This window comes from Propithecus coquereli, unplaced genomic scaffold (genome assembly GCF_000956105.1).
Source record: "Propithecus coquereli isolate 6110/MARCELLA unplaced genomic scaffold, Pcoq_1.0 Scaffold307, whole genome shotgun sequence".
Classification (NCBI taxonomy): Eukaryota; Metazoa; Chordata; class Mammalia; order Primates; family Indriidae; genus Propithecus; species Propithecus coquereli.
The window spans coordinates 563,331-570,109 of record NW_012148697.1 but is presented as its reverse complement, the minus strand read 5'-3'; the positions used below and the strand labels follow the sequence as shown (position 1 = coordinate 570,109).

At 45.3% G+C, this 6,779-nt stretch overlaps 1 protein-coding gene across 3 annotated transcripts in view; it reads right to left on the bottom strand.

The window, feature by feature from the left end:
• The window catches only part of PLEKHB2 (pleckstrin homology domain containing, family B (evectins) member 2), a 40,234-nt gene extending 39,299 nt beyond the window's left edge, over positions 1-935 (bottom strand). For all 3 annotated transcript variants that reach the window (XM_012649935.1, XM_012649934.1, XM_012649937.1), the window contains exon 1: positions 867-935. The gene's annotated coding sequence lies outside the window, so the exon portion shown is untranslated. The remainder of the gene's footprint in view (positions 1-866) is intronic.
• Positions 936-6,779: the final 5,844 nt, after the last annotated feature.

The following is a 6,779-nucleotide window of genomic DNA, read 5'->3' as shown; positions in this document are numbered from 1 at the left end:
AACAAAAAAGAGTCAATGTCGTTTTGAATTAACAATGTTTCCTAGATTTTTTGACAACGTGACCGTCCCACCTCATTTCTTTCCTCCGCTCACCCAGAAACATCGGAAATTGACTATTAGCTCATTTATGAAGCTTCGTCTACGTAAACTGCTCTACATTTGAAGTTTAAGGGAAAAAAACACCCTAAGTTGACGCGAAATAAAAACCCCTGAACTTCGGAGTTCTCAGTCTACTTGAGTAAGACAATCAAATGTAAAAAAGATAATACAGAATACACCAAGCACCTACAACTGAAGACACTGCAAGATCAAAAACAGATGAAATGAAGCGGGGGCGGCCCCAACCGCGGCGAGTGCAAAGCTCCAAAGCCATTCCGGACTCCTAGGGAGGACGGACCTCCTGCCGGGAGAACAGACAATGCCCTAGTTCCCTAAAGCGCAGGAGGCAGCAAGGGTGGAGATCCGGCACCGCAGACCCCAGGCGGGAGACCTGCGAGAAGGAGAGTAGCGACAGGTCCCCGCGGTTGGACGTGTGGAGCACTCACAGGCGGACAGGAGGGAGCAGGGCTGCGGCTGGAGCGGTGGGGCTCGGGGCTGGACGGCTCCAGCAGAGGCTAGGAGGCGGACGCCGGGAGGGTTTGGGTGGGCGGGGGCAGGGTCCACTCGGAGGGCTCCCGCGGGGCGAGTCTAGGGAGGCTAGGGCGGGGGGACACGGGGAAGAAGGGAGGTGAGCGAGGGGGGATGCGGGGGCCTCGGGGAGCGCGGGGCTGGGCAGGGGCGAGTTCGGCAGGGCTGGGAGGCTCTGGAGGGGCGTGGGCCTGCGGGGGAAGGGGCTGAGGTCTCCCGGACCGGATGGGGACATTCACCTGTGAACGCTCGGGCAGCCGCGCACGAACCAGGCGGCGAGAGCAAGGACGCAGCTCCGGCTCCGAAGCTCCGACCGCCGCACGTCCGGAGACTTGGCCGCCGCCCTGACGTCACACGCGGCGCGCATGCGCGGGCGCGCGGAGCCTGCCGGGAACTGCCGCGGAGGCGGGAGGCGGTGTCGGCGGCGGTGGCGCGGACGTCGGGAAGCTGTCCCTCTTCCCGAGCGCAGGCTTGGTTTTCCACCGCGAAGGCGCTGTGAGCACCGACCCTGGTTTCTAAGGACCACTCTCTATGAAAAGGGCAGGGCTCCTTAGAGAAACGTGACCCAGGCCTGCGTCGCCCGGCGAACCAGAAGTGAGCAAGCGCGGACGCAGGGAAGAACCGGGCCGGTCGGAGGACACTGGGTCAGCCTGAAAGCGCACAATGGCCAAACCTGCTACAACTTGAGGCGCAAAATTAACTACGTAGGATTAAGTTATAACCTAGAGTGTAACATATACTAGCGTCCGAACTGATATAAATAAACGGGGAGAAGGGATAAATCTTCCGGACCGAGGAGCTCTAGCAGCGCCTAATCCGGGGGGCGTGGGCGTTGCCACGCAGCCGGCGTGCGCGGAGCGCAGCGACCTTCGAGTAACCTGACAGTGGAAAGCACCTGACAGACCTGCCTCACCTAGGTGAGCAAGGTTAATGTCAACAGTGATTAGACATGTTGACAGTACCACATTTACCCTTGATATGATGTGAAGAAAAAACCATAACCCAACTCTAAGCAGGAGAAGAACATCAGATAAATCCCAGTTGAGGGACATTCCACAAAATACCTCACCAGTGCTTCTCAAAACTGTCAAGGTCTCAAAAACAAAAACAAGTCTGAGAAACTGTCATATGCAACGTGGTGGTGTTCTGAATGGGATTCTGGAACAGAATAAAGGATGTTAGTGAAAATTTTATAAATTCCAAATAAAATGTTGAGCTTAGATAATAGAAATTTTTAATTTTGACAAAAGTGCTATGGTTATGTTAGATGTTAACATTAGCATGTTAAATTGTGTGAAAGGTGCAACTATCTTTGTAACTTTTCTGTAAATCTAAAATTATTCCAAAATGAAAAGTATATTTTTTAAAAAGGCAATGGAAGAATAAAAAAAGAAATGTTAATTATCTTTACTGCTAAACTTTTAAGATGATTTAAGTCCCTGTGGAGTCTCTGGGGGTGGGGCAGGGGTATTGCCTAGGAAGGGGCTTAAGGGGTGCTAGAAAAGTTCTATATTTTGATGTGATTGTGGATACATGTATGTAAATAAAAATTTATCAAGCTAAACATTTAAGATTTGTTCACATTTTTGGATACATAGTATATCTAAATAAAACAGGGGAAAAAAAAAAAACTCTGGGAAAATCCTGTTGTTATTGGTCTTCAAAATCCCAAACTCCTAGGCCGCGGTGGCTCACGCCTGTAATCCTAGCACTCTGGGAGGCTGAGGCGGCTGGATCGTTCTGAGCTCAGGAGTTCAAGACCAGCCTCAGCAAGAGCAAGACCCCGTCTCTACTAAAAATAGAAAGAAATTGGCCAAACAACTAAAAATAGAAAAAAAATTGGCCGGACATGGTGGCACATGCCTGTAGTCCCAGCTACTCAGGAGGCTGAGGCAGGAGGATACCTTGAGCCCAGGAGTTGGAGGTTGCCGTGAGCTAGGCTGACGCCATGGCACTCGCCCCAGGCAAGAGAGTGAGACTCGGTCTGAAAAAAAAAAAATCCCAAACTCTTCCAATAAGGGCCTCTGTCTTAACCTAGCTCTACTCTGGGGGAAAAAAAGTGCAGAGTGGGGAATCCTATAATGCCTGCAATCTGATCTTTTGCAAGATATTGTGGCTTAGTCAATACAAGAGTTCAGAGACTGGCATCACATGGGATTTTTCCTGGTTCTGCCACTCATGGATGAGCATGGGCAAGTTGCCTGAGATCACTAGGCTTCTTGACTGGCTCTCAGCAAGGCTGTCTGTCTTAGGGACCTTTCAGGGCTTTGATTTGGAATATCCAAAAATATGCTAACATAATTGTCTTTGAGTGATGGGACTGTGTATGACTTTTTTTAACTTTCTACATTTTCCAAATTTTCTATAGTGAATATGCATCACTTAAACAACAGGAAAAAGTAATATTTAGATCCAGTTCAGTTTAAGTAGGTGTTCCAGAAACTGGAGCAGGAAGTATCCCCTATATGTTTTCCAGTTTAGTAAAATTGGCTTTCTGTCCAAGTTTGCAGATATAAAGAGGCCAGGAGGGAGGAGGCCTCTGTGAGTGAGGACACCTGCCTTCCATCCCCACACTGCCTGTCCTGAGTGTGGCCTCTGGTCTGAAACAGAAGGAGACATCGAGCAACAACACAGGAACTCTGTGTCCCTCAGTCACCCCACCTCTGTAGCCCTCAATTTAGTCAACCCAAGTTACCTGCTGCTTAGCCGACTCTGTTTTTTGCCGAGTTACTAGTGTGGCTTTCTGTATTGAAAGAAAGTGATAAGTTCTGGTGGTTAAAAAAGAAACTTCAAATAGGACATGAAGTAAAATACCATGTCTCCCCATTTGGAATGAAAATCTTCCAAGTAATAGGAAGTAATGGACATTCTTTTGTATTTCTAGCTTCCTTTACGTTTTCTAAGTGAATCACAGCTGCTCATGTTCTCGTCCTTACTCCATTTCATTTTTGTTTTTTCTAGACTATCTCAAGAAATTTTTTGTATATATAAAGTAGCAGAGACGACACTTAGGATGGAACAATGTGACTTTAGCTGCCCCACAACCTCCACCAGCACCACCCCAAATAGATGTACAGTCCTAATGAAAACAGAGCACTGGTCAAGCTGACACATAGTCCAGTCCAGGGCTAGGAAACTCTCCCAACCAGCTGGCTGCACCTTTGTTCCTCCTGTAAGGAAGTTCTGGAACTGCTTTTTTTGGGTGGAAAACAATGAGTTTTTGCATTTCTAAATTTGACTTCATTTTGTCCTCAACATCTACTGAGAAGTCCTGGCTCGCTTTAGACAGTTGAATCCATTTCTTTTGAGGAGGGCAGTTGAGGTTTAGTCCACTGTAAACATGAAGCTGCCCATGCACACAAAAATGAGGAAATGAGTTGGGGCACAGCTGGCGCACAGGCAGCCCTGCAGCTGATGTCCCTGTTCACAGGCCTAGTTCTCACCCCTGTCCCTCCCCCAGCTCCTGCTCTGGGTGGCAGCCTTTTCTGCCTATTTCACCCATCCACTTGAAGGTGCCTGCCCTCCCCCAGCCCCAACCACACCTCTGCTCCTGCTTCAGTTTGCTGTCTGCTTATCAGTTATTGAACATCTATCATCTATTTCACAGGAGTCTAAGAAAGGACAAAGTGTGTTCTTGGTCTCCCATTTTGAATCCAGAGCTTCCAATCCCAAATATTTTCTTTTTTTTTTTTTTTTTTTGAGACAGAGTCTCATTCTTTTGCCCGGGCTAGAGTGCCATGGCGTCAGCCTAGCTCACAGCAACCTCAACCTCCTGGGGCAAGCGATCCTTCTGCGTTAGCCCCCCCGGGTAGCTGAGACTACAGGAATGCACCACCATGCCAGGCTAATTTTTTCTATGTATTTTTAGTTGTCCAATTAATTTCTTTCTATTTTTAGTAGAGACAGGGGTCTCGCTCTTGCTCAGGCTGGTCTCGAACTCCTGAGCTCAAACAATCCTCCTGCCTCAGCCTCCCAGAGTGCTAGGATTACAGGCATGAGCCACCACACCTGGCCACTTCATACTCTTTAAACCAGCAATTTTACTTTGAGGCAACTATTCCATAGTTTCATGCTAAACAGAAACTCCAGCCAAAAATTGTTTACAAGGATGTACATTGTGTATTAAAGAAATGGAAATTAAAACAATCATGAGATGCAATTTCAAACTCACCTGACTGGCAAAAATTAAAAAGTTCATAGCAAGTGTGACAAATATCTAGGGATATACTAGGGATAGTATAGCTTGCTACAAATACTTTGTAGAACAATTTGGCACTATCTAATATGTTTTAAGATACAGGTACCTTAGGACCAAGCAATCCCACTTACAGGCGAATACCTTAGACTTAAGGTATTTAAGTCTAAGACTTCAAACTTTTTGACTGTAACTTAAAGTAAATAAGTTTACTTGGTAACACAGTACATAACTGTATTATTCAAGGCTCTCCAGAGCAACAGAACCAATAGGACATACGTAGATATAACAAAGAGATTTATTATGGAATTGGCTCATGTCATTATCAAGACTGAGAAATCTCACTACCTGCTGTCTGCAAGATAGAGAACCAGGAAAGCTGGTGGTGTAGTTCCAGTGCAAACCCAAAGGCTTGAGAACCAGGGGAGCCGATGATGTAAGTTGTAGTCCAAGTCTGAAGGCTCAAGAACCAGGAGCATTGATGACTGAGGGCACGAGAAGGATGTCCCAGCTCAAGCAGAGAGAGTGAATTCACTCTTCTTCCGCCTTTTGTTCTATTAGGGCCCTCAATGGATTGAACTATGCCCACCCACATTGGTGAAGGCAATCTTCTTATTCTACTGATCCCAATGCTCATCTCTTGTAGAAACATTCTCAAAGACACACTCAGAAATAATGTTTTACCAGCTATCTGCGCATCCCTTAGCCCAATCAAGTTGACACATAAAATTAACCATCACAATAATATATACATAAAAAACAAATATTATTTTAAAAATATATAATAGGCCAGGCGTGGTGGCTCATGCCTGTAATCCTAGCACTTTGGAAGGCCAAGGCAGGAGGATTGCTTGAACCCAGGAGTTGGATATCAGCCTGGGCAAGAGAGCAAGACCCCATCTCTACAGAAAATAAAACCAAACCAAACAAAACACCAAAAACATTAGCTGGGGGCAGTGGCTTGCACCTGTAGTCCCAGACTCAGGAGGCTGAGACAGCAGGATGGCTCAAGCTCAGGAGTTTGAGGTTGCAGTGAGCTATGATCAGGCCGCTGCACTCTAGTCCAGCCTGGGGAACAGAGTGAGACATGATCTCAAGGAAAAAAAAAACGAAAAACCTATAACAAAATGATACTTACTCTGTGACATGCACTCTATTTTCTTATTTTGCATTCTAGTTTCTAGTTCATTTTTTAAATGCATACAATGATTCCCTAGATTGATGTCATTACCTGGGACTGGTGGATGAGTTGCCACTCAAGAGAGAGCTGCTCTGATTTTCTATTGCTACACAACAAACTACCCCAAAATTAATGGCTTAAAACAACGATTTATCATTAATATGTTTTATAGTTCTCTGGGTTAGCTTGACATGAAAATTGACTGATATTTTCCTTCAACTAGTAAGATTAAAGTGAAATAACGATGGTGGAACTTCACTTGTCTGTCAATTAGCATCTTCTTTTTGAATTGGGTAATAGCTTTTTGAATATTAAAATAATATTTCCTAAATTTTTTGTGCTATTCATGTGAAGGCTACAGATGCTGCCCACTTTTAAGTTTAATCTGTATTATCAATATTTTCTCCATTACATTCTTAAGTCTAGAAAAATCAATGAACAATAAATCAAGGCCCGATTAGTATTATTTGATAGTTTCATGGGATAAATATTCCTGCCATGGAAATCACAATTTCAGGTTTCCAGCATGGTGTTGCTGAAGGGTGGTGAGAAGAGAAGGCAGCAGCACAGTGCTGTACGGCATGTCCGCAGGCAGGTGTAGCAGACACAAGAATCTTAAGAGAGATAATAATAAAATAATTAGGAAGAGATGGGTTTTGAGCATATATTCCCTTTGTTTTTAATACTGTTTACGCAATATAATTTTTTGTAATGGCTGCACTTGACAAATGGCTTACAAAAGTCCTGAAAATTTGTCCTTTGGCTTTCACAAGTGGC